The sequence below is a fragment of the Lissotriton helveticus genome, chromosome 1_1 (genome assembly GCF_964261635.1).
Source record: "Lissotriton helveticus chromosome 1_1, aLisHel1.1, whole genome shotgun sequence".
Classification (NCBI taxonomy): Eukaryota; Metazoa; Chordata; class Amphibia; order Caudata; family Salamandridae; genus Lissotriton; species Lissotriton helveticus.
Window position 1 is genome coordinate 716,361,494 of NC_136057.1, and position 27,662 is coordinate 716,389,155.

A 27,662-nucleotide genomic window follows, 5' to 3' on the forward strand; every position below is an offset into this window, starting at 1 on the left:
CGCTTACACCTGCTAGTTCACAAGCTATTTTTCCTGCTACTCCTACTGTTCCTGATCTATCTGTTCCAACTGCTACTCTATTTACTGCTTCTGCTAATATTATGACTCCACTTTCTGTTCGTCGGAGAATCACTGATTCTGTCTCTAATATTCTATCTCCCTTCTATAAAACTCTGATTAAGACTCCTTCCTCTGACTCTGTGCAGAGACGTAGTCAGCTTCCCAGTACTGAAGAAAGAGGAATACTAGATTCCACTGCTCTTAGATGGGTTTCAAAAGTTGGAAGATATAATGTACAAGATGTATTAGATACATTTATGCAATGGAATGAACCGACACAACGATATGTGTTCGATGAAATGTGTTTCCTTCTACGTGAGGAATTGGAAGAGGATGACCCTGAATCAAATCTAGGAGAATTAATTAATGTTCAGAAAGAGTTTGCTGCAGGTATGATAGTTGGTCAAAATATAAAAGAAGCGATGGAACTAATTTTAAGTTATAGGAATGACCCATCCCTTCGTTCACCAAGAGAGTTAGAGAAACGTAGTACGAAACAAAATCGTCAATATCCAATGAGAGAGGTTCCACCAATTTGGCGTGAAGCTGTGCAAGCTAATGCACCGCTTGGTATTGCAGCCGCTCCGGCCCAATTCCAGAGAGTATGGATACATATTCCATGGAAGCGAGCTGAAGTATTAGCAGTGAAACAGGCCTTGCCAGATCCACGTAAAAATCCTGCAGGGTACTACAAAGAGTTGGCTCAAACAGTTGACGCTTGTGTATTGAATCTTGCTGACATAGATCTGCTATTTGGTAATGTAGTACCGCAACCAATTTGGGCTAAAATTCGTAAAGAGAATCATCCAGTTGCCCTAGGTGGTGATTGGGCAGCTATAATTGCAGCGGATGGTCAACAAATAGGTGGTTCCAAACCTGAACCTTTAATTGCTAATTTACCTGGTAGAATAATCGATTTAATGAAAACCTTAATGCCAGCATTGCGCGTTAACTGGGACAAATTGTCCGCGTGCAAACAAAAGAAAGACGAAAGCGTCTCCGACTTTTTCACAAGATTCGAGGAAACGTTCGTGGATCATAGTGGTCAGGATATGAGCACAGAAGGAGGCCAGAGATTATTTGTTGATAAATTTGTGCACAATCTGTTGCCAGAACTTAGTGGTAAATTAAAGAATTCTGAAAGTGCGTGGGCTGTCTCTACGACTGCGCAAATACTTGCGACTGCCCAGTACTATGAAAATAGGGATAAAGAGGAGAAAGAAAAAACAGATAAAAAGACGAAAGATTTAAAAACTAAAGTACTTTTACAGCAAGCATATCTGCCTCGCACGAATCAGACTAACATGCAGCAAGGGTCATATCAAAGAACGGATTATAATTTTCAAAGGCCACAATACCAATGGAATCAATGTGCTTATTGCAAAATGGAAGGTCATTACAAAAGTGAGTGTCCAGTTCGAACGCAAAATAATACTGCGGCTGCTCAGAGAGGTCGTGGTAGTTCTATGCAAAACTCTAGAGGTCGAGGACGAGGTGCTATGCCTCCGCAGACGAGTGATCGCCCTTCTAATTATTTCGACCAGCGAAATGGACAATCTGCCCAACAGAATAGGTCTCCACAGTATCATGTTGAAGACTATTATGAAGCTAGTGAGGAAGTTCAGCAAAGTGAGTACTAGGACAGCCATGGACAAAGAGAGGGAGTAGTATCAGTTCCAGTAGATCAGAGTGGGCCTTATGTCGCAGTAGCAACATCAGGTATAGTCGAACCGTTTCTGTTGGATACTGGTGCAGCAAAAAGTTCTATCATACATGCGAAACTCCCTGGCGCACCTTTGTCTGGCTCAACAAACGTTTCAGTAGGTTTTTCGGGCGCCCCTGTTCATAACCCTGTTTCTGGTCCTTTGTCTATTTCTGTTGGACCCTGTCAATTGAAAGCACCCCTGATTTTGACGACAGGTTGTAACGAAAATCTGCTTGGTTTAGACTTGTTAAAACGCCTGTACGCGACATTGTACTGTTCTCCAGCAGGAGTACAGCTTACGTTGGGTAAAAGAATAATCTCTCCGATGTACTTGTCGATGGATGCGCTCCCACCAGAGCTGCGTTCACTCCCTGATACTCTTTGGGCGACTGGTCCTAATGATGTAGGTCTATTGGAAATTCCACCCTATGTAGTAACTTTGAAAGCAAATGTCAAACTTCCACGAATTCCACAATACAGAATCTCTAGTGAAGGTGAGCGTGCGCTCCTACTGATAGTACAAGATCTGATCAAGAAGGACGTTATAGAAGAAACTAGAGGTAATGTCTGTAATAGTCCTGTACTGCCTATTTTGAAAAGAACTGACCCAACAAAACCTCCAGTATATAGGTTTGTAATTGATCTTAGAGAGGTTAATAAAATTGTGATTCCACAGTTTCCTGTGGTTCCAGACATTACTGCATTGTTAACGTTGATTCCTGCTACAGCAGCATGGTTTTCGGTTGTCGACTTGAAAAATGCCTTTTTCAGCATTCCGATAGCCAAGGAAAGCAGAGATATCTTCGGTTTCTCTCTAGGAGGACGAAGCTTCAGGTTTAAACGCGCTCCACAAGGCTATTGTGAAAGCCCATCCATTTACAGTCAAACATTAAAAAGCCAGTTAGATTCCTTCGTACTTCCTCCTGGTTCTGCTTTAATACAATATGTCGATGATCTTCTAGTGGCTGCCGATGACAAGGAAACTTGCAAAACAGCTACAATTTCTTTATTGCATCACTTGTCAAATTTGAATCACAAGGTGTCACCTTCAAAAATGCAATACTGCTGCCAAGAAGTTACCTACCTAGGTCATCTCTTGTCAAAGGAGGGAAGGAAGTTGACCCCAGAGAGAATAAAAGCAATTACACAGATGAATGTTCCTAGCACGCAGAGAGAAGTACGTGCCTTTTTAGGTATTACCTCATATTGTAGGCAATGGATCCCAAATTTTTCTCTTTTAGCAAAACCATTGGTAGCCTTGACTGGGAAAGGTGTTCCGAGTCCGGTACCATGGTCTGCAGAATGTCAGCAGAGTTTTTCTGAATTGCGAAATGCACTGTGTTCAGCACCTGTATTGGGTACACCCGACTACAGTAAGCCATTCACGCTCTATGTCCACGAGAGAGAAGGTTGTGCATTGAGTGTTTTGACACAGAAATTTGGTGATAAACAACGCCCTTGTGCGTATTTTTCATCAACGTTAGATCCGGTAGCCAGAGCATTGCCTAGTTGCTTGAGAGCTACAGCCGCAGCTGCAGCTTCCATTCGACAATCTGCTGGTTTAGTAATGAACAACATGCTAGTGGTCATGGTTCCTCATGCTGTGGATACACTCATGAACCGAACCAAGACGCAGCACCTCACCAGTGCTAGATTATCAGGTTATGAACTGACACTGTTAGCTAGTCACGTTCAGATCAAGAGATGCAATGTATTGAATCCAGCAACATTGTTGCCGACTAGCCAAGAGTCGAGTGATTCCGAACCACACGACTGTTGTTTCAAAACTGAGGAAGAAACAAAAGGACGAATTGACCTAAAAGACACTCCGTTATCAGATCCAGATGGAACGTTGTATGTTGATGGGTCTTGCTTCAAATTGGAGAATGGTGATGTGACTGCTGCTTATGCAGTAACGACCTTGAGTACGATTGTGGAGACTGCAAGAGTGAGTCAGAATTCTGCCCAGGCTGCAGAATTGATCGCGCTAACAAGAGCGTGCGTTTTAGCTAAGGGAAAGAGAGTGAATGTGTTCACAGAAAGTCAGTACGCGTTCGGCGTGGCCCATAGTTTTGGCCGCTTGTGGAAAGAGAGAGGTTTCATTACGTCCCATGGGACTAAGATTCAACATGGTCAGCTAGTTAATGACTTGTTGGAATCTCTAACCTTGCCGACTGAAGTTGCGATTGTGAAATGCAGTGCTCATAAAGCAATCACGGATGATGTTGGTCATGGGAATGCTTTTGCTGATGAGACTGCAAAACAGACAGCTAGAAATATGATGAGTAGAATGTATGTTTCAACGTCTGCAAGATGGATTTCTGAGTCTGGAATGTGTGAAGACACAGTGGAAAGCGTGAAAGAAATTCAGAAAGAGGCGACTGAGGAGGAAAAACTTGCATGGAAAGAGAGCACGGGTAAAATGGACTCGAGTGGGTGTTGGATTGACTTGTCGGAACAACAGCGTTGGATGTTGCCTGATGCGTATGTGCTTGCAGTAGTAACGATGGCACATGGAACAGCGCACATCAGTTCAAAAGGGATTTGTAAGATGTTGGCTCCGGTCTGGAAGAATGATGGGATTAGTAAGTGTGCAGAGAGAGTGGTGAGAAATTGTATGGTATGCTTGATGCATAATCCTGGCAAGGGAATCCCCACACCTGCAGGTCATTTCGCTCCTCCTTCCTGCCCCTTTGAAGTGATCCAGCTAGACTTCATTCACATGGATCGTTGTAATAACCTAAAGTACGTCCTAGTGGTAGTTTGTGCTTTCTCCAGATGGATCGAAGCATACCCGCTAAAGGACAATACTGCCTTATCCACTGCCAAAATTCTTCTTAAAGAATACTTCCCCAGATACGGAATGCCACGGATTGTATGGTCAGATAACGGAAGTGAGTTCGTAGGGAAAGTTATGCAGAGTGTGTGTGCCGGCCTAGGGATTAGACAGAAGTTTCATAGTGCGAATCATCCCCAGTCCGCGGGTTTAGTCGAGGGTTACAATGGCACCCTTAAACTGAAACTTGCTAAGATACAAGCATCCACGGGTTTGCCCTGGCCAGATGCACTGCCTTTGGCTTTGTTATCAACAAGAGCAACTGTACATTCTAGAGTAGGGCTTAGTCCATATGAAATAGTTTTTGGTCGTCCTGCAAATGTTTGGGGGGTACCTAGACCAAAAGAATTCAAGCAGCTGGAATACCCAATGTTAATTGATTACCTTTTCAACTTGACTGCTAAATTGAGTCTTATTCACCAACAGGTTTTCGATGCATTGCCAAAGCCACCGGAGAGTCCAGGCCATCAGCTGAAACCGGGTGACCAGGTGGTCATTAGAAATTTTGCAAGAACGAAAAATCTTCAGCCCAGATTCATTGGCCCTTTCCAGGTCTTACTAGCAACGAGAACTGCTATTCGTGTGGCCGGAAGGAAGAACTGGATCCATACGACACACGTCAAACGTGTGCCTCTGCCACTTCCTTACAACAACTGGGTAAAGAAAGGAATCGGTGCCTCTGAAACGGAACAAGTCCCCAGGTTCATACCTTTCAGCGATGCAGAACTGATCACGGATACATCAAACACTGACTCTCCTCCTGAAACTGCTCTTTTGAACCCTGAACATTTGTCATCTGAAAACGTGAACATTGCAACGTCGGCTGAAAATACACTGTTTCCAGATCAGACAGCTCCTGCAAAACTGAGATACAACTTGCGACCTCGCAATATGGACAAATAAAGCAGGAAACTGCCTATTTTCAGATTTGAATTTTCTATACATTGCCTCCAGCCAGGAAGTTTGCTAATACTTTGTATTTTTTTTCTTTTTGTTTTAAAATTGCCTTGCCGTCTGGGTAGCCGTAGGGTCGTGGCTGTGTGCCTAGTTGAATCTGCGGGGGTCAGACACAAGGTCGATCTTTCTGTTAGTTCTGGGAACTCCCAGGGCTGATAGAGGCATTTTCATCTACGTACACATCATCAGTGGTCGCGAACGGTCGTAGAAGATGGAGCTTCCTGAGCTGCAAAGAAAGAATGTAATTTATGTTCGCAGAAATAGACTGTACAGAATACTTCACAGCAAATGCTTTCTAATGCAATGTGCAGTTACATTTTTAATTGTTTTGATAACGTTGGTGGGTGGAATCATCTTTGGTGTGCATTTGATTTTTATGCCAGTAACTACTGTACCTCCCCTTGATCCTACTACTTCCACGGTTTCTTCTATGCATTCTTTTCACTCATTTCCTGAACACGAACAAGCTCGACGCTCAGAATTTATTAACAATACATTTGTACAGCTCTTGCATCAACACCAACTGGTAGTTAATACTACAGACTGCTGGGTGTGTGGCTTGATACCTCACACTATGGATAAAGGCATTCCCTATCTAGTCTTGCCTTTTAGCTACAATGGATCATTTCAGGCCTTTCAGACCATTTTTTCATATGCCCTTGAGACCTATCCTCCGCGTCCACCACGGTCCACTAAATACAACTCAGCCAACAAAGCTTTAGTCCAGGGAATTATTGACATGATTAAAGACGTCAATAATACTCCATCTTACCCTAGAGATGAATTACGGGTGTATTTGAGTTGGAACTCTACAGAGTATCGCCTTAGTTTGGGAGAAAGCAAGCGTAAAAGCTCCACTTCAGTTTGGGTCGTGCCTCACCGAGGTCAGGTCTGTTTGCAAGGAAATGGGAGAAATCTGAGAGCTCAGCTAGGGAGGAGTGAGTGCGTTGAGACTTACGTATTTCCGTCTAACTCCTCCCCTGCCTTTCTGACTGCTAGGGGTACCTACTTCATCTGTCAGGACAGAGCATATACATGGCTGCCTGCTGACTTTTTAGGTTCATGTTATATTGCTCGATTGTTACCTCCGACATACACTGCTTCTTCAGATTATCACAAGACCAGAGTAGCAAGAGGTGTCTTCAGCAAGGAAGATACCGCTGGTCAGGAAGCTGGAGACTTTTTCAAAGGTTTCCTTCCGTTTTGGGGGCCCATGGCCAATAGTAGAAATCTACGTCAACTAACACGGGTAGTTGAATCTACTATCACAGAAACGGCTGGTGCCCTTAGTAACTTAACAGCTGAGCTTCAGGCGGATCGTCTCATGACGTTGCAGAACCGAATGGTTCTAGATGTAATACTTGCAGATCGAGGTGGGGTATGCAGAATGATCCAATCGAGCTGCTGTGTTTTTATTCCCAATAATGCACCGACTGTCTATGAAGCGATCTCTAAGCTACACAAGATTTCTGACTCTATACACGTAGACAAGGGAAACTGGTCCTTCATGGAGTGGTTTTGGACTCTGGTATCAGCGTGGGGATGGAAGGTTCTGATGGTCATTGGTGTCATCCTAGTATTTCTGTTCTCGTGTTGCCTTATTATCCAATGTGGTCCCGCTTTGTGTAGTCTCTGTGCTGCAACCTGTTTCAGAAAACCACCTGCATTAGGAGAAAAGGCACGAGACAGGATGATGATGCAACAACATGTTGCTGACCTAATGAGCATAGAGTTAGACTCTGACATAGACTGAGTAATTGCCTATGTAAGGGCAAAAGGAGGGTCTGAGGTTCCGTGACGATTTTAACCCGTGTTTTCATCATTGTCGTAAACACATGATTTTGGTATCAGTGAACCGCAAATGATCCATTTAGTATATCCTGGTGTTTTCGCTATGCTACGAGCAAGAGCACTCCTGTTATGAACACATTTCTGATCTACCCGTGGCATCCATCTTAGAACACGGAAGCCATTTTGTATTCCTTGCCCTCACATAGTCAATGGACACGCAATGACCTCTTTTTCATCTAAGGACACGTAGGCTTTAACCGGCGATTCACCTTGCTAGTGACACGTGCACCTTAGGCCAGCAATGCTGTGGCAGCATGACTCGGCAAGAACTGCCTCCCCAGCCTGAGGCCAGTCCTGCTATACTGGTTCTTGTGTTCGTTGGCCTGATCATGATTAGGCGGCCGAAGCTGGTAACCGTGCCCATTTACGACCCACAAACATCTCTTATCCTGTCTTTCTATCTTCTGCACCTGGCTCTGCTCCTTTCCTTCTGGGCCTTTATTAGGGGGAGGTAACGAAATTTACGATGAGGCGGTCCGGGTCTTGAATGAGAAATTGACATGGGATTATGATGGAATAGTGGGAACCCCTCATTCGTAATGTTTTGACATCAGATACTGTTGACGATTCCTGTACGACGCCAAATATTTATTGTTTAAGACACGAATGTTTAGAACTGTGGTAACATGTAAAGAATTTGCCCCGAGCAGAATATTTAGTATTTAAGGAGTAACCCTCTTTGTACAAATTGAACAGGCTCCTAGACACTGCCCGTGTGCAGTTTCTGTGACTTCTGTGTCCCTGCAGTAATAAACCTTTGGTCTTTGACGCCACCATCGAGAAGCCCGTGTTTCTGTTTGTTTGTGCACCGAGACAGGTTGAACTCCGGGGTCTTCGGGTGTTTTCCCTGACACCTCTGGACGGAACCAAAAAAGTCCAGAACTCCACCCCCAGGGCCGGCCTGCCTCTTTTTTTTACATTTAAAAAAATATATATATATGATTTGGGGAGGGGGCTGCGTGGCCTTCCCCCGGGGCTGGCCCTCTCCATTGGGGACCATGGGGGTTCCCCAATCCACCCACGGTACCTGCCGGCTCCCCGCGTCCTGGGGGAGCCGGCATTGCTTTTATACATGGGGAGCAGCTAACATGCTCCCCATGTAGAAAGGCAATCGTCTTTGATTTTGGGAAGAGAAAGCAGGTTTCCTGCTCTCTCTTCTAAAACCAAAGCAGTTTGCTATGGTATGGCGGGAGCCGAAACCATAGCAAACTAAAGTTTCCCGGGGGTAGCCACCCTGGGACACTGCAGGAGCAGGCCATGGGGGGTGGCGGTCCCCAGGGCCACCACAAGGCTCGAGGAGGGGGGCCGCGTTGCCCCCTCCCAATATTTAAAAGCCCGGGGGGGTGGTGGTCCCCGGGGCTTGGGGGAGTCTGTCACGGACCCCCCATTTTAAAAATGTAGTGCCCCGGGGAGGTGGCAGTTCCCAGGGGCATGTTGGGGGGGCTTGAGCCCCCCACACAGGTTTTTTTTTTTAAAGAAGCCATGGGGTGGTGGTCCCCGGGACTGCGGGGGGCTGTGAGCCCCACTGCATACATAATGTTAAAGCCCTAGGTGGTGGCGGTCCCCTGGTCTGGGAGGCCCCTCTGGGCCCCCATTGTTATAAAGTAAAAGAAGCCCCGGGGGTGGCGGTCCCCGGGACTGTGGGGGGGCCGTGAGCATGGGCCCCCCATTATGATAAAGCACATTACCCCCGGGACTTGGCGCCCCCGGGGCTATTTAGCACTAAAGGTTTTTTTTTTCACAGGATACGCGTACCCTTTAGGCATCCCGCAATTTAAAAAAAAATTGGGGACCTTAGGGGTGCTTGTGGTACCCCCTGAGCAGGCCATGGGGGTCAGGGTGTTTCTACCCTGCCACTTTGCGCCTTTTGCACACTTGATTTTCAGTTTTCTTGCACCTCGGTTCTACCGAGACACAAGATGGCTGCCAACACTTCCTGGTTTGGAGTGTTGACAGACAGTTGACAACCAATTAGCATGCAGCTCGTGCTCGTAAGGGTACGTGCATGATCCTCCGAGGATACGCGTACCCTACTTCATCCATAGATATATCTATGAGTTTACTTTTGATTTTCTCAGGACTACTCCATGGATTTACACCATTTAACAAAAAGCGTGATCTGTGAACCAGACTCTACCTTTTTGCCAAATTTGGTGTAATTCCGTTCAGCAGTTCAGGCTGTAGCCATGTCTAAAGGTCCCTGTGGAAATTTCATGGGGAAAACATGGCCCCCGCTTGACGAATCACCCCGAAACTTTCAGGAAAGGAGCAGAGCAGAGCGCTCCATCTTCTTAGAAAATTTCGCAAAGATTCGTCGACCGGCGCCAAAGTTATTCCAAATAGAATGTTTCGGATTTCCCAGGGAAACTAGGTCCTAACTATATCTACCTACTGGCGACCATCAGTAGGTTTTATATATATATATATATATATATATATATATATATATATATATATATTCACTGAAAAAACCATAGGTTATAGACCATATATAGGGGCCGATTAGGATGGCGGTTTTTCCGCATCCTCCGGGCCGGCGGAAGTGTCCGCCGGCCTGGAGGATGCGGAAAAACCGCAGCGGAGACTCCAAAGACCCACCGCCAAATTAGGATGGCTGGTGGGTCTGGAATTCCGTCCGCCGCTTTTCCGCCGCGGTCGGCTTCCGACCGCGGCGGAAAAGCTATAACATGGCAGGCGGTGTCTATGAGACACCGTCCGCCATATTATGATGTTTGTGTAAATATGCTTTTCCACGGCGGCTTTTCCGCCATGGAAAAGCATACGGACATTCACTTTGGGGGCCCGTTGCGGGCCCCCTGGGTGAATGGGGGGTGGGGGGTGCACATGGGGGGTACCTATGGTACCCCCCAGCATTTGCGTACACAAAGCAGCAGGCACCGTGCGGTGCCTGCCGCTTTGTGCATGTAAATGCAACACATGCATTTTTAACATTGCAGCAGGTGCAGCTTGAAGCTGCACCCGCCGCAATGTTAATAATAGAGGATGTGACCGCCACCCTGGCGGTCACATCCTAATTGCCATGGAGGGACCGCCGCTGCCCATGCGGACGGTCCCTCCTACTCAGGGGTGGCGGACGGACGCAAGTCCGTCCGCCATCCTAATCGGCCCCATAGTTAGGAATTTGCATTTACAAAACCTTGAAAATTCACTGAAAAACCATAGGGTAGAGACCATATATAGTTAGCTGGACATTTTATTGACATAAAACCAATGAAATTCCATATATAGTTAGTTGCACTAACTATATATCGCGCACCCGCAATCCACTGCTGATGATGTCACATATTACATAATTCATGACATGGTCAGTGACATCACTGATGACATCACTGATGACATCTCAAATGACATCACTGATGACATCACTGATGACATCTCAAATGACATCACTGATGACATCATCTAGTGTCTGTGTGTTTTTGTAAAGTTTAAATATGTTTTACATATTGAAGAATGAGTGGATGTATGGAAGACTGAGTGTGTGTGTGGCTGGCTGGGAGGTGTGTGACTCTGTGCATATCAATGTGTACTTGTATCAGTGATTGTATAAGAGAGTAAGTATGTGTTAGTATATGTGTGAAAAGTATGGTGTTCTGTGTTTAACTGTATAGATGAGGAAATCGAAGTGTGATTGATTCTTCACAGGACTGACTAGGTGTATGAGTGCATATGATAGTGTTGTAATAATGAGTGACTGTATGTATGAGTGATTGTATGGGCGAATGAGTGAATGTGTGTGTAGACGTAGGAATCAGTGAGTGCGTATGTAGTAACTGGTATTGGTGTGTCATGATGTCATCAGTGATGTCATTTGAGATGTCATCAGTGATGTCATTTGAGATGTCATCAGTGATGTCATCAGTGATGTCACTGAAGTATGGTGTTCTGTGTTTAACTGTATAGATGAGGAAATGGAAGTGTGATTGATTCTTTACAGGACTGACTAGGTGTGTGAGTAACTCCATGGATGAGTGGCAGTGTTTGAGTGTCTGCATAGGTGTATGAGTGCATATGATAGTGTTGTAATAATGAGTGACTGTATGTATGAGTGATTGTATGGGTGAATGAGTGAATGTGTGTGTAGACGTAGGAATCAGTCAGTGCGTATGTAGTAACTGGTATTGGTGTGTCATGATGTCATCAGTGATGTCATTTGAGATGTCATCAGTGATGTCATCAGTGATGTCATTTGAGATGTCATCAGTGATGTCATCAGTGATGTCACTGACCATGTCATGAATGATGTAATATGTGACATCATCAGCAGTGGATAGCGGGTGCGCGATATATAGTTAGTGCAACTAACTATATATGGAATTTCATTGGTTTTATGTCAATAAAATGTCCAGCTAACTATATATGGTCTCTAACCTATGGTTTTTTCAGTGAATTTTCAAGGTTTTGTAAATGCAAATTCCTAACTATATATGGTCTATAACCTATGGTTTTTTCAGTGAATTTCATTGGTTTTTTAAAAGCTAATATCTATAGCTGTAAAATATATTCTTTATTACGTGACGTATCACGTAGCCACGTGAGACGCCTCATGACGCGTCGCATAACCGTGACGTATCGGCTCTGCAGCGCAAACAAAACCCGTAACGTAAGTGTGCCGGAGCACGCTTACAGATATATATATATTTTTTGACCTTAATTAGACAAAATCCACACGTGCACATATCTTGAGGCCTTGCAAAGGCACATCAAACAAACAGTCCCGACAATTTTGCCAAGTTTGCTGGAAATCTATTCCCTTAATTTTTTTTTTACTGTTTCTCTTGGTTTTCCCCTTGTTACGCTTACCGGGACGCTACCCGGTACGCGAACCGGACGCTCCAAAAACACAAGATGGTGGACTCCCGTTACGCTGCCGGTTAGCTGCCCGGTTCGCGTACCGGGAAGCGCCTCTACCGCGAAAAATTGCGGGGGACTTTAATATCCCCCTCATCAATCCTAGGGGGTCAGGAGGGGTTTACCTTGCCCCCTTTCCTTCATTTCCCCCTTCTTTTTTCACCACATCTTGTCTCTCGAACCTATCGAGAGACAAGATGGCGGCCGCTCCGGACTGTTTACAATGTTGACAGCTACGCTGCCGGTTAGCTGCCCGGTTAGCTGCCCGGTGAGCTGCCCGGTGAGCTGCCCGGTTTGCGTACCGGGACGCGCCTCTACGGCGTAAAATCGCAAAAAAATGTCTTTATTTTTTTTTTGCCCCGCGGGGCACTTTAATATCCCCCTCATCAATCCTAGGGGGTCAGGAGTGGTCTACCTTGCCCCCTTTCCTTCATTTCCCCCTTCGTTTTTCACCACATCTTGTCTCTCGATCGTACCGAGAGACAAGATGGCGGCCGCTCCGGACTGTTTAGAATGTTGACAGACACCGGAGAGCCAATCAGCTTCGCTTCGCGAAGTTCCGTTACGCGTCAGGTACGCGAACCGGGGCGCTAACCGGAGCGCTGTCACAGATATATATATTTTTTTAAACGTTAATTTCTCAAAATCCACTGGAGCACATATATTGAGACATAGCAAAGGCACGTCGGGCAAACCATATCTACAATTTTGCCAAGTTTCATGTAAATCTATTCAGCCGTTCGAGCTAAAAGTGAGTCCAACCGCCCTATGGAAAAATGAATGGGAAAAACGCGTTTTGGGACCCCCCTTTTTTCTCGACCCCCCCATGACGAAACCCCCCCAAATTTTCAGGGGCTGCTCAGAAACAAAATGTGCAATTTTCCTGAAAATTTCAGCCAATTCCGTCCACAAACGCCAAAGTTATTAGACATAGAATTTTCAGAAATCGCATAGAGAAAAAATCCTAACTATATATACCCACTGGCTATCGCCAGTAGGTAATATACATATATAAACATATATAATCTGCATATCTATATAAATATAAATGCATGCATACATATACATATATGCATACATATGCATGTTATTTACATGAAAGTTTAAAAAACACTAATAAAAGCAAAGCTAAAAAGCCACCTCATTACAAACAGAATGGCTTTAACTTAAACGAGGGCGAGATCTATTGCATTTTCAATGCTTGTTTACTTTGGTTCTATCAAGAAGGCATTCAGATGTGTCACACATTTGCCATAAATTCTGAATGTTAGCACTCTAGTTGCTCATTACATCACTGTAGTAAAGCTAGTGCTCACCAGGGAAGTCTGCTGCTAATCATGGTTTGCAGCCATTTTCCCGCATTTTTTATCCCGCAGACTTTCAGTCCGCATACCATTATCCCGCAAGGTCATTGACCTCGCATACCATTATCCCGCATTTTTTCAAAACGCATGTGCATTTATCGCGCATGCCTTTACAAAGAATTACGTTTTAAAGGCATGTATGGTAAATGCATTTGCGTTGTGAAAACCACGATGACGAGAGAGGTAAGTGGGTTTGTGTTAATTTTTTCGTGGGTTAGTGATTGTGTAGTGTAGTGTAGTGTTGTGTAGTGTAGTGTTGTGTTAGTGTAGTGTAGAGTTGTGGTGGTTGTTTAGTGTAGGGTCATGCTGGGGGTAGTGTTTTAGGGTTTAGGGTTGTGTTGTAGTGTTTGCGTAGTGTAGGGTCATGCTGGGCGTAGTGTTTTAGGGTTTAGGATAGTGTTGTAGTGTTTGCGTAGTGTAGGGTCATGCTGGGGGTAGTGTTTTAGGGTTTTGGGTAGTGTTGTAGTGTTTGCGTAGTGTAGGGTCATGCTGGGGTGTAGTATTTTAGGGTTTAGGGTAGTGTTGTAGTGTTTGCGTAGTGTAGGGTCATGCTAAGGGTTGTGTTTTAGGGTTTTGGGTAGTGTTGTAGTGTTTGCGTAGTGTAGGGTCATGCTGGGGGTAGTGTTTTAGGGTTTTGGGTAGTGTTGTAGTGTTTGCGTAGTGTAGGGTCATGCTGGGGTGTAGTGTTTTAGGGTTTTGGGTAGTGTTGTAGTGTTTGCGTAGTGTAGGGTCATGCTGGGGTGTAGTGTTTTAGGGTTTTGGGTAGTGTTGTAGTGTTTGCGTAGTGTAGGGTCATGCTAGGGGTAGTGTTTTAGGGTTTTGGGTAGTGTTGTAGTGTTTGCGTAGTGTAGGGTCATGCTGGGGGTAGTGTTTTAGGGTTTTGGGTAGTGTTGTAGTGTTTGCGTAGTGTAGGGTCATGCTAGGGGGTAGTGTTTTAGGGTTTTGGGTAGTGTTGTAGTGTTTGCGTAGTGTAGGGTCATGCTGGGGGTAGTGTTTTAGGGTTTAGGGTAGTGTTGTAGTGTTTGCGTAGTGTAGGGTCATGCTGGGGGTAGTGTTTTAGGGTTTAGGGTAGTGTTGTAGTGTTTGCGTAGTGTAGGGTCATGCTGGGGTGTAGTGTTTTAGGGTTTTGGGTAGTGTTGTAGTGTTTGCGTAGTGTAGGGTCATGCTGGGGGTAGTGTTTTAGGGTTTAGGGTAGTGTTGTAGTGTTTGCGTAGAGTAGGGTCATGCTGGGGGTAGTGTTTTAGGGTTTTGGGTAGTGTTGTAGTGTTTGCGTAGTGTAGGGTCATGCTGGGGTGTAGTGTTTTAGGGTTTTGGGTAGTGTTGTAGTGTTTGCGTAGTGTAGGGTCATGCTGGGGTGTAGTGTTTTAGGGTTTTGGGTAGTGTTGTAGTGTTTGCGTAGTGTAGGGTCATGCTGGGGGTAGTGTTTTAGGGTTTTGGGTAGTGTTGTAGTGTTTGCGTAGTGTAGGGTCATGCTGGGGGGTAGTGTTTTAGGGTTTTGGGTAGTGTTGTAGTGTTTGCGTAGTGTAGGGTCATGCTGGAGGTAGTGTTTTAGGGTTTTGGGTAGTGTTGTAGTGTTTGCGTAGTGTAGGGTCATGCTGGGGGTAGTGTTTTAGGGTTTAGGGTAGTGTTGTAGTGTTTGCGTAGTGTAGGGTCATGCTGGGGTGTAGTGTTTTAGGGTTTTGGGTAGTGTTGTAATGTTTGCGTAGTGTAGGGTCATGCTGGGGTGTAGTGTTTTAGGGTTTTGGGTAGTGTTGTAGTGTTTGCGTAGTGTAGGGTCATGCTGGGGTGTAGTGTTTTAGGGTTTTGGGTAGTGTTGTAGTGTTTGCGTAGTGTAGGGTCATGCTGGGGGTAGTGTTTTAGGGTTTTGGGTAGTGTTGTAGTGTTTGCGTAGTGTAGGGTCATGCTGGGGGTAGTGTTTTAGGGTTTTGGGTAGTGTTGTAGTGTTTGCGTAGTGTAGGGTCATGCTGGGGGGTAGTGTTTTAGGGTTTTGGGTAGTGTTGTAGTGTTTGCGTAGTGTAGGGTCATGCTGGGGGGTAGTGTTTTAGGGTTTTGGGTAGTGTTGTAGTGTTTGCGTAGTGTAGGGTCATGCTGGGGGTAGTGTTTTAGGGTTTTGGGTAGTGTTGTAGTGTTTGCGTAGTGTAGGGTCATGCTGGGGGTAGTGTTTTAGGGTTTAGGGTAGTGTTGTAGTGTTTGCGTAGTGTAGGGTCATGCTGGGGTTAGTGTTTTAGGGTTTAGGGTAGTGTTGTAGTGTTTGCGTAGTGTAGGGTCATGCTGGGGGTAGTGTTTTAGGGTTTAGGGTAGTGTTGCAGTGTTTGCGTAGTGTAGGGTCATGCTGGGGGTAGTGTTTTAGGGTTTAGGGTAGTGTTGTAGTGTTTGCGTAGTGTAGGGTCATGCTGGGGTGTAGTGTTTTAGGGTTTTGGGTAGTGTTGCAGTGTTTGCGTAGTGTAGGGTCATGCTGGGGGTAGTGTTTTAGGGTTTAGGGTAGTGTTGTAGTGTTTGCGTAGTGTAGGGTCATGCTGGGGTGTAGTGTTTTAGGGTTTTGGGTAGTGTTGTAGTGTTTGCGTAGTGTAGGGTCATGCTGGGGGTAGTGTTTTAGGGTTTAGGGTAGTGTTGTAGTGTTTGCGTAGTGTAGGGTCATGCTGGGGGTAGTGTTTTAGGGTTTAGGGTTGTGTTGTAGTGTTTGCGTAGTGTAGGGTCATGCTGGGGGTAGTGTTTTAGGGTTTAGGGTAGTGTTGTAGTGTTTGCGTAGTGTAGGGTCATGCTGGGGTGTAGTGTTTTAGGGTTTTGGGTAGTGTTGTAGTGTTTGCGTAGTGTAGGGTCATGCTGGGGGTAGTGTTTTAGGGTTTAGGGTAGTGTTGTAGTGTTTGTGTAGTGTAGGGTCATGCTGGGGGTAGTGTTTTAGGGTTTAGGGTAGTGTTGTACTGTTTGTGTAGTGTAGGGTCATGCTGGGGGTAGTGTTTTAGGGTTTAGGGTAGTTTAGTTGTTTAGTGTATGCTAAAGGCATATTTGTTCTAAAAGTTTTCGTTATTTTAATTTGCGGCCTAATAGTACATGCGGGATTTTTTTTGCGGACTGATGGTATGCGGGATTTCGTCATATATTCGCTAATCATACTTTCTATGGCAAAATGAACCCCCTCATTTTGTTCCTTTTTAAATTAAATGTTTTAAGAGTTACCACTTTACTCCAATTAAGATGGCTTCAGGTGTGCCATACCTTTGTAATAAGTAGGACTGTTAGCACTCTAGTTGTTCTTTAGAACACTCTGGGACATTCTGTCATTGGGCTATAGTTGGGCTACATCTGGCTGATATTTGGGCTACATTTGTTTTTTTTTGTCTCTGGTGGCCATCTTTGGGCTACATTGGGCTACATTGGGCTACATTGGGCTACATTGGGCTACATTTGGGCTCCAACATATATATAGCCCAATGTAGCCCAATATATATTTTTCAAAGTTAATTTTCGTAAAAACCACTGGAGCCTATATCTTGAGACATAGCAAAGGCACATCGGGCTACCAGTCCCTACAATTGTGCCAAGTTTGGTGTAAATCCATTCAGCCGTTCAGGCTAAAAGTGAGGCCAACCGCCCTATCGAAAATTGCATGGGAAAAACACGTTTTGGGACCCCCCTTTTTTCTTGGCCCCCCCTTGACGAAACCCCCCCAAATTTTCAGGGCCTGCTCAGAAACAAAATGTTCCATTTTCCTGAAAATGTCAGCTAATTCTGTCCTCAAACGCCAAAGTTATTCGACATAGAATTTTCAAAAATCCCATAGGAAAAAAATCCTAACTATATATACCTACTGGCTATCGCCAGTAGGTAATATATATATATATATATATGAACCCAATCCTGTGTTCAAGTCTTTCAGAAAGCAGGCACCGACTTTGTGGGATTCGTAATCAAAGGTCTTTATTAACAAGAAAGACGACCAGACGCGTTTCGGCGGACAAGTCCGCCTTGCTCACTACATCTGGTTTCACGAAAAGTGTAAGACATATTTATAGTGATACAAAATAACCCATTGGTTCAGTGAAAAACGACAGAACTAACATGTGACACAATCAAAGACATGGAGGGTGAAAAAACATACATTTCAAATAATCATGTATTGGAAATTGTAGCAAAATTGTGTAAATAATTCTTTACAAATTAAATTAGCTTTGCCCTTCTAATTTCGTAAAGCCTCCTGTGTTTTGGCCCCTCTTAAATACATTTTATACGGTATATTTGTATGTGTGAGGCTATGCACTGCCTTTAGTATGTTGCTATGGACATGGAAGAAAGGTTGCGCTTTCTTTAAAGCCTATCAGCGTATTTCAAATCTGTAACTTTCCAGCAGCTTCATCACTCCAGCCTCGTGTTGCGGCGGCAGGGAAAAGCGTAAGTAGAGGCTTGTCCCCGTCGGGGATGTTTGTGTGAGCATGATAAAGTAGAAGGGCTATTGTTGGCATGCTCCATCCTTGTTATGATAGAATTGCCAGGTGCTTAATGTTTACGGTACGCGTTGGGAGAAAGTGATAGACAGAAGCGGGCATAGTTGAAGCATCAGAGACATATATATATATATATATATATATATATATATATATATATATATATATATATATATAAATATTACAACAACGTTTTCCAGGAAAAACGAAAAGAGCCGCAACTCCAGTCACTTGTATATTTAGACAAATTTAATTTATTCTTGAATCCATTTCAGCAATATCACAGAAAAACCAACACGTCCGTGAACAAGGTAGAAGGAGCTACTGAAACGTGTTGGTTTTTCTGTGATATTGCTGAAATGGATTCAAGAATAAATTAAATTTGTCTAAATATACAAGTGACTGGAGTAGCGGCTCTTTTCGTTTTTCCTGGAAAACGTTGTTGTAATAGAAGAGCGGGTTGGTTCAACCGCATGAGCCACGCACCTACAAAGAAGCGCTAACAAACGGGAGGTAAAGGAACCACCTCGTTGAAATATATATATATATATTCACTGAAAAAACCATAGGCTTTACACCAGTTATAGTTAGCTGGAAATTTTACTCGCATAAAACCATTGAAATTCCCCCGTTATAGTTAGTTCACGCGCCCGCAATGCACTGCTGATGACGTCACATATCACATCACTTATGACATGGTCAGTGACATCACTCATGACATCACTGATGACATCTCAAATGACATCACTGATGACATCATCCTTGTGAAAGAGTGGCAGACCTCCTCTCACCCTAATATAACTTTTGATAGACACATTCAAAAGTAGAAACCTAAATTTTCAAAAAAATGAAGATACAAATACCAGTTACAGCAACCTATTCAGTGATTCCAACATATACATACACATCCACTCAGACACCAACAGTTCTATATAGTCACTCATACATGTACTCACTCATCATATGTACTCATACACCTATACATCCTGTTACACACCGATACTCATCCATAGAGTTACTCACACATGCAAATAAACTATCAAACATCCATTTCCTAAATTTTTATTATAAATACTTATCTTTATTTTATTTTTGAAGTTATAAAAGTAAATTCAAAAATAATGCACTGCTAGTGAAACTGCCTTGGTGAATTTGTAAGTGTTTGTTGAGGGCAGATTTACAACCTCCTTGTGCCTCTTTTACACCGCAGTTGCATCACTTTTCTGATGCAGCGGTGGTGCAAAATATGCGCCATGGTGTGTGGTATTTAGAATGTGACGTATCTGGGAGGTGCGTCACATTGTAAATCCCTGTACCAGAAGGAGCCATTCCTACATGGGGGAAAGGGGCGTTCCAGTGCGGAACACCTCCTAAAAGTGGCTGAGTGAAATCTACAAGATTTCACTTTGTCACTTTTGGGCTCATGCTGTGTCAAAACCCTGCACTAGCTTGAAGCAGGTGTAAGGATTGACACAGCATTCTGAGCATAGGGCCCCCAGAGCATTGCTGGAGCTGCGTTGCAGTTGCAACATAACTCAAACAATGCACCACCTTTATAGCAGAGATACATCACAAATCTGTGCAGTTTTTGTCCCATGGTGCACCGCATTGTAAATACGGCGCATCCATGGTGGTGGTGTCACGGTGCACAATAACTGGCATATTCCTGGGGATATGCCAGTTATTGTATATGTGCCCATTAGTGTTTTAATGTAGTGAATGGATTACTACATACCGATGAATGAGTCACTACAAAACTAAAACAGCAGTGACAGAGTGTTGGGTGGAAGTGTAAGGATACAAACTGGGGAATTGAAGGTATAAAAGACATATTTGCAAGTACATAGAAGGCTGCCTGCATAGTCTATAGGGGTTTGAAGCAGTATATGGCCTAAGGCCTATTTTAATGCATGAGTACTTAGGTAGTGAGTGGATGATTACAGTTCTGCAAGGAAGGAGCCTGATTGAATTTATAACAGCCTCAGTTTTACCACAGTATATAGATAAACACATACTGCTGAATGGCTCACTACAATATTGAAACAGAAGTGTGAGAGTGTTTGGTGAAAGTGTAAAGATACAGATTGGGGAATTGAAGGTATAAAAGACAAGTTTGCCTGTGTATAGAACACTGCATGCATAAGCTATAGGTGTTGAAGCAGTCCATGCCCTAAGGCACACTTTCCACCATGAGTACTTAGGTACTGGCTGAATGATTACAATTCTGCAAGGAGAGTGTGTGGCTGAATATATAGCAGCTTTACTTTTACAACAGTGTATACATAAGCATATACTGCTGTATGGTTCACTAAAATACTGAAACAGTAGTATAAGAGTGTTTGGTGAAAGTGTAACGATACACACTGGGTAATTGAAGATATAAAAGGCAAGTTTGCTACTGTATACAACAGTGAATGCATAGTCTATAATGATTTGAAGCAGGGGGGTGGTGGGGCGTTCCGGCGCAGGAACACCTCCTAAAGTGGCTGAGTGAAATATACATGATTTCCCTTTGTCACTTTTGAACTCATGCTGCGTCAAAACCTTGCACTTGCTCGAACCAGGTGAAAGGATTCACTCAGCATTGTGAGCATAGAGCCCCGGAGCATTGCTAGAAATGCGTTGCAATTGCAACGCAACTTAAGCAATGCGCCGCCTTCACGGCACAGATACATCAGATATCTGTACCATTTTTGCCCCATAGTCCACCACATTCTAAACACGGCACATCCATAGTGATGATGTCACAGTGCACAATAACTGGCATATCCCTGGGGATATGGCAGTTATTGTACATCTACCCATTAGTGTTTTAATATAGTGACTGGATTAGTCATTACAAAACTATAACAGGAGTGACAGAGTGTTTGCTGGACGTGTAAGGATAGAGACTGGGGAATTGAACATATAAAAGGCAAGTTTGCAGGAGCATAGAAGACTGCAAGCATAGTCTATAAGAGTTTAAAACAGTCCATGGCCTAAGGCCTACTTTGCTCCATGACTACTTAGATACTGACTGGATGATTACAGTTGTCCAAGGAGTGTGTCGAGCTGAATGTATAACTGCTTCACTTTTATAACAGTGCATAGGTAAACAAATACTGCTGTATGGCTCGCTACAATACTAAAATAGCAGTAGCAGAATGTTTGGAGAAAGTGTAAAGATACAGACTGGGCAATTGAAAGTTTAAAAGCCTGCAGGTGCATAGAAAAAGTCATTTATTATTTATTAATCTTCCCAACGCCCGAACCGCCAGCACACCTTTCCGAGGGTAGGTTTACGATTTACAAATGCTAAAAAATTTTACATTAAAAAGCATAACAATAAAAAATATTAATCCTTTTTTTTTCTTCTAATGATAACAATATTTTTGTATATCTTCTATTTACATGTTTTTAATCATGAAAATGCAAAGAACACATTTCACCGAGTAACACTTTTTAAACTCTCCAACGTATGTAGATAATAATACCTTATATGTGTTACGATCAAAATCGAAACCCTTACAGCTTCACAGTTTGCAACTGTTCCAGACACGTGCAGAACAAAAACAGTTAAAACGTGAGCACGTGTAAACTGCAAAACGTGCCATCTAAATAGGCGGAACCACAGCTTCCTTCCGTAGACTACTAAACAACCAAAAACTATCGAAACCACACCTACTGTGTAATTAGTTTAGTTTTTACGAGTTATTTCTGAGTCGCCAATCTATGTTGCAGGTTCCGTTTTCTAACATCGGATTCTCTTTTTCCGACAACAAACATATTCTGGAGTTGTAAGTTTGTTTCAATATGGCGTAGGCATAGTACTTAGTTATAATTTGTGGCTATCAATATTTAAACATTTATATGTAGAAAAAAATGTTATTGCATGTTTTTCGCTTTTTCTCTGTAACATCAGCAGCTTGTTTTTAGAAACAGATAGATTATAACAAACATTGCTCCTTTTCTGGCTCCTTTAACCTTATATGTAGTGAGTTTTTATATTATAATATTGACACTGTAATTAGCTTGAGAGGTGTTGGTGACCCGTCAACGCAAACCCTAAACATTTACAATCAACGTCACCATCTTCCACTTGCTATTTTGTTCTCCCCTAGAGATCACATACTGTTAATATGTATATTATAACAATAACAGTCTTGGTGATCTTAGTGGACTTCACGATCCGTCGTCACAAAGAGTAACGATAAGTAAGCAACGATACTGGCTTGCGGTTTTCAGTCTATTTTCCCCTTGTGATCAGTGTGCTGTGAGAATATATACATATTATTATTCTCACCGTCATGATCTCAGAGGAGTTTATGATCCGTCACCACAAAGATCAAACTTTTTCACCTCCCGTAGAAAAGAATTTCAGTAATTACCGCTCAAAAGTATTTCATCATGGATGTTCTGTTTAACACATAACTTTATTTTCCTTTTATTAATTGTGATAGTGTTCAGTCGTATTTTAATTATGGTCAACCTTTGTTGTTGCTAGTACATCTTGATGAAATGTATTTTAAAATGTATATGTTGTCTTTTATGGTGATCAATTTTACCGAATAAAGATTTATACACACGATATTATTTTCCTTTTCTTTTTACTGTAACAATGCTATCAATCATTATATTATAATAGATTGTCCTATTGCTACAGAAGAGGAATGGGAGATTGTTCAGCGCCATCTATAATATAACTTTCAAATATTAAAAAGTACTTGATCAGATATTTTTATCAAGAAACATATTTTACGAAACAGCAGAACAAAAAATCATAGCTATCCTGCATACTTTGTTCCTTTAAATATTTAATAAACCCTACATTTCTGAATGTCATTTTCTAATTTCTATTCTTATTTGCGGTTCCTATTCACCTTCTCCCTTAAGAATATATAGGACCTGTACTTTATGATATAAGAGTACCATCCTATATATTCTTTAGTGAGTATGTGATTTATTAGCGGAACAGTCTGCAACCTCTAAGCACTACGACAGCACGTTCCTGAATTGTACAGAATACAAATTTGAAAAATAATAATGCATGCATTTCTATGTAAGATGAAATCATTTGTATTTAACTGTTTTTTACTTGTTCTCTTGATCTGAGATAATGTAGTACGGGAGTGTTTGTTGTAGCACTTCTATTCTACTTTACATAAAAGTAACTCATGCCCTCTTACATCATCAAGAATGTGGGGCAACACTTTTACAAACTGTTAACACAAAAAAGATGTATATAGCCACGCTTAACTGATATTTTATGAAATTTCATTTTTAATTGTCACCCCTTTCATATATACAGCGACAGTTTCTGAAGAAAGTTTATTTGTATTTGCTTAATAAAAACTGTTTCAAACCTAGACTGATTTTTTTGCTGCGCAACCACACCTTCCCATCAGGAAAGTAAACACCACATTATAAGTAAATAGTACTCCTAAGAAGTATGTCACCCACAAACTTGATGAAAAAAAAAACAGCGCAAGACACTGTAATTTTTCCGCCGTGATTTATACACCACACGGCAATTATATAAATGGCCCTTGAAACATGTAAAAAAAATTGTTTTCCTCATAATTCCTCTCCACCACCTTATGGGCACTGTTCAGAGTTAATAGTGTTCCTAACCTGCCCTCCACTACTTTCTTTCCCCATGCTCCTTTGGAAAATGCATCACGATATCACTGACAACAGTGAACCGTTCCCACCCAATAAAGAGCAAACTTGTGCTCGGAACACTTTAGCCAATAAAATGTCCATGTTGTTCCACAGACGAGCAAGGAATGACTGCCAAACCTTCTACTTTTAATACTTCACAGCCAATGAACATTAAGTTTCGTAAAGTCCCGCTTGGAGCACGTTACCCTAATACTCTTCCACTGACTTCTTCTACGACTAACGGTTCCTATGAAAAAAAATATATAAATCTCCAGCACAGTAAGTATTTCAATTAGCAACATATTGTGGTGAACGTCTAACCTCTGTACTTACGCAGGTGATACATGAACTGTTACTATGGTAACATGCAGAAAGGTACTAGCTGTACAAGAAACCGTTATATTTACCCTGGATCCTCTACAAGGCAGAAAGGAAAGCAAAATACTACATTTACAACCCCCTTGCACAGTTTTTTTTAAATAAAAAGAGGCCCGGGGGGCCTCAGGGGGGGAGGCGGTCCCCAGAACTCTAGGGGGCCATGAGCCCCCCCGCATACATATAGTTAAAGACCCGGGGGTAGGGATCCCCGCGCAGGGGGGACCCTCTGGGCCCTCCATTATGAAAAAAAAATTGCCCCTGGAGGCTAATTAACAATAAAGCGGGCTTCGCGTTTCTTATTCGCCCAAAACGCGTATCCCGCGTTTTTTTGTTTTTAAAAAAAATAATAATAAATCCCGCGTGACGTCATGTACGGCACCCTGTACGAGTACGGCGCAAAAGATTCTAGTTGTTCAAAAACATATATTTATGTATTTAATGTACATATTAAGGGAAGACATTATCTGGGATAATCATGAAAATAGTTTTTTAGTTCTTAGAAATGTGAGAAGGAACGTGTATAAAAGCGCGATGTTATCTAACTCCAAATTAATATAGTAACAATTACCAATCATAACATCTTTCTTTTAATATCTTTTAGTTGTAGAGCATCAGGATGGATTATGTAACAAGGACGACGGTAATGGCACAAGGTGAGCAAAAAAGCTTGTTTCTGAAAGAACGACACGTTATCTGTGAAAGGAGAGAATGTGTAGTATGCAGCACGCACGCAAAACACACATTGGGCTAACAGGGCTTCAGCTAGGATGAGATAGCTTCCTGGGCCCACACACAGTCGCACCCAAGTACTTCACAGGTCTTTTAACCCCTTCCGTGCGGCGCACGTTCAGCGGACGTCGCGTGCACTACCTCGGTAGTCCTTCGCACGTCCGCTGAACGTTCCAGCCCTGCCCGCGCAATAGAACATTCCGCACTCCCCAGGGCTTTTTAATGTTGGGAGGGGACCGCGCAGCCCCCCTCCTGGAGCCCCTGATGGCCCTGGGGACCACCATCTCCCAGGGCCAGCTCTTGCAGTGTCTCGGGGTACCTACCCTCGGGACACTGCTGTTTGCTATGGTAGGGCGGGAGCGTCGCGGCTCCCACTTTACCACAGCAAACCGCTTTCCTATTTGAAAGAGAGAGCAAGTTAATCCGCTTTATCTATCAAGTAGGAAAGCAGATTGTTTTTCGTCAGAGAGAGCAGCATGTAAGCTGCTCTCTCTGACATAGCAATGCGGGCTCTCAAAGGACGCGGGGAGGCGTCTGGGATTGTGGGGGAATTGCGGCAAAAAAAAAAACAGTTCTTTTTGAGAACTAACTTTACTGGTCAAAAAAAGAGCTATATTTCTATGATAGTATGTAAAACTTTCCGGGTTTTTTTGTGCACCAGTTGTACTCTCTATGCATGCGCAGCCTCGTTTCCAAGCCCATGTTTCTTTCTTTTTCTTCAAGTTCGCCAAGCAAAGCTGTCCTCATTTCAGGTATTAAATTTGCCGCTTTCTTTTCCCGGGCCGTGTGTGTCATCCGCTGCTATACTTTTGTAATATATGAATAATCATATTCTATCTATATTTATTTGAAACGTATTGCAGAGGCGGCAAACGTTGATTACATACTCCGTTCACCGCCATTTTAGTAGTTTTCCTCCGTTATTTTTATTATACCTGTTACTTTCATATTACCCTCCGCCTATCTTCTCTGTGATCGATGAGATTTCCTGCCACAGACACCACGGTGTTTGTCCTTGGCCTCCGATGTTATCAGACTTGCTCACACGCATACCTAAAAACTAATTTGAAGCACGTAAGCCACAGCCATTACAACGCGTGTCCATCACCACAAAGCCATTATCATGCTTATGCCTTTATCATGCGTGTTAAATGTATACTAGTTGTAAAAGCATGCATGGTAAAGCCATATGCTTGCTAATGAATTCGTGGTCACGATTACGCGTCGTTATGACCGCGTTGTAATGGCTGTTTTCCCCCAGGACACTGCAGGAACCGGTCTGTGTGTGGCGGACTCCAGAGCATCAGGCGGAGAGCCATGCAGCCTCCCTCACACTATATAGAAATCTCCGGGGGGGGGGGTCGTTTTCGTGGTTTGAGAGGCGTCATTGAGGCCCACACAGTTAATTTTGTAGGGGGGTAGGTTTGCATGCGAAAATGTCGCAAGAGGTTTGTAAATGTGGTACACATTGTTTTGTTTTACTTTGATTTCCTTTCTATGTTGTAGTCCATCCTGAGAAGATATAACTTATTGTATAGCCAGTACTTTTCAACCATACTGTCAAACATCTTACTATAGTATTTCAAATTATAAATATTATTTTTGTTGTGGACCATCCCCCCCAAAAAAACAAGTATATCATTTTTTTATTAACTTTTATTAAAACAACAATAACTGTAAACGTAATTTAAAGATAATGTAATAAACAACTAGAAAAATAACTTTAATAAAACAGTATTTTAAACAAATTGTGATGTGGACTCCAAAAGACGTTGGGTAGTTAATCTGCAAAACAAAGAAGAAAAGTTTAAAGTTATATAGATGTGACTAAATAAGGTTAAGCATTACAAGTGAATGTAACACTATGATTTTACGTGTGCAGTGTGCCTAGTACTTTTTACTTCTGTTATAGTCCCGCGTTCAAGTGGTGTCTATATGGAAGTGCCTACTGCGTTACTGACACAAAAGTGGCACAACGGGATTGTAAATACGCAATTTATTTCTAATGCATTGCAATGGAGGCATTGTATATCTAGGCCGCTGTACTTACCTTGTATAAACACTGCGGCCACCAGAGTTCACAACTTCAATTCAACTCTACTTCTACACGTCAAAGTAGACAGCAGTGTCTATAACTTTAAAAGAGAAAGAGAAATGATGTCACAGAGAGTGGGAGAGAGAAAGAGAGAGAAAACAACATTAAAACTGTCTCGCAGAATCTGGAGTTGAGATTTTTTCTTGAAAAGTCAGATGCAGATTTACAAGCTCCTTGCACCACAAAAGTGGAGCAATAAGCTTGTAGATCTGTTTCTCAGACAGTTGTAACCTATCTGTTGTCACTGCTCGGAGGTAAATATACATTTCTACACAGTCAGGCTGCTGCACACTACCCACTCTCTCTTTTCACAAATAATTTGTTGTTGTTTCGGAAACAAAATTCTTTGCTCACCTAGTGCCATTGGCGTGATTGAAAGAGGGTGCTCTACGTGTCGAAGAAGCCTTCACTGTAATCAAGAGAGTTCACCAATCCAACTCAGATAAGGTTGTATACAGCAGACTGGAGATGGCAGCGTTCAAAACTTTAAAAAAGAAAGAGAAACAATGTGAGAGAGTAAGAAAGAGAAAGAGAGAAAAAAGGACATTAAAACGTGGGAGAGACACAAACTACAGGGGGGTGCCTGAAGCCAGAGGCGCAACCACAGCGAAAAATATTGGGGGGGGGGCTAGAAAACAATTGGGGGGTGGCTTAACTTTAAGCAAAAAGAAGAGTGGAGCTGCAGGGGCTGTAAGCGGGGGGACATCAACGCCTCATTAACAAGCACCATGTC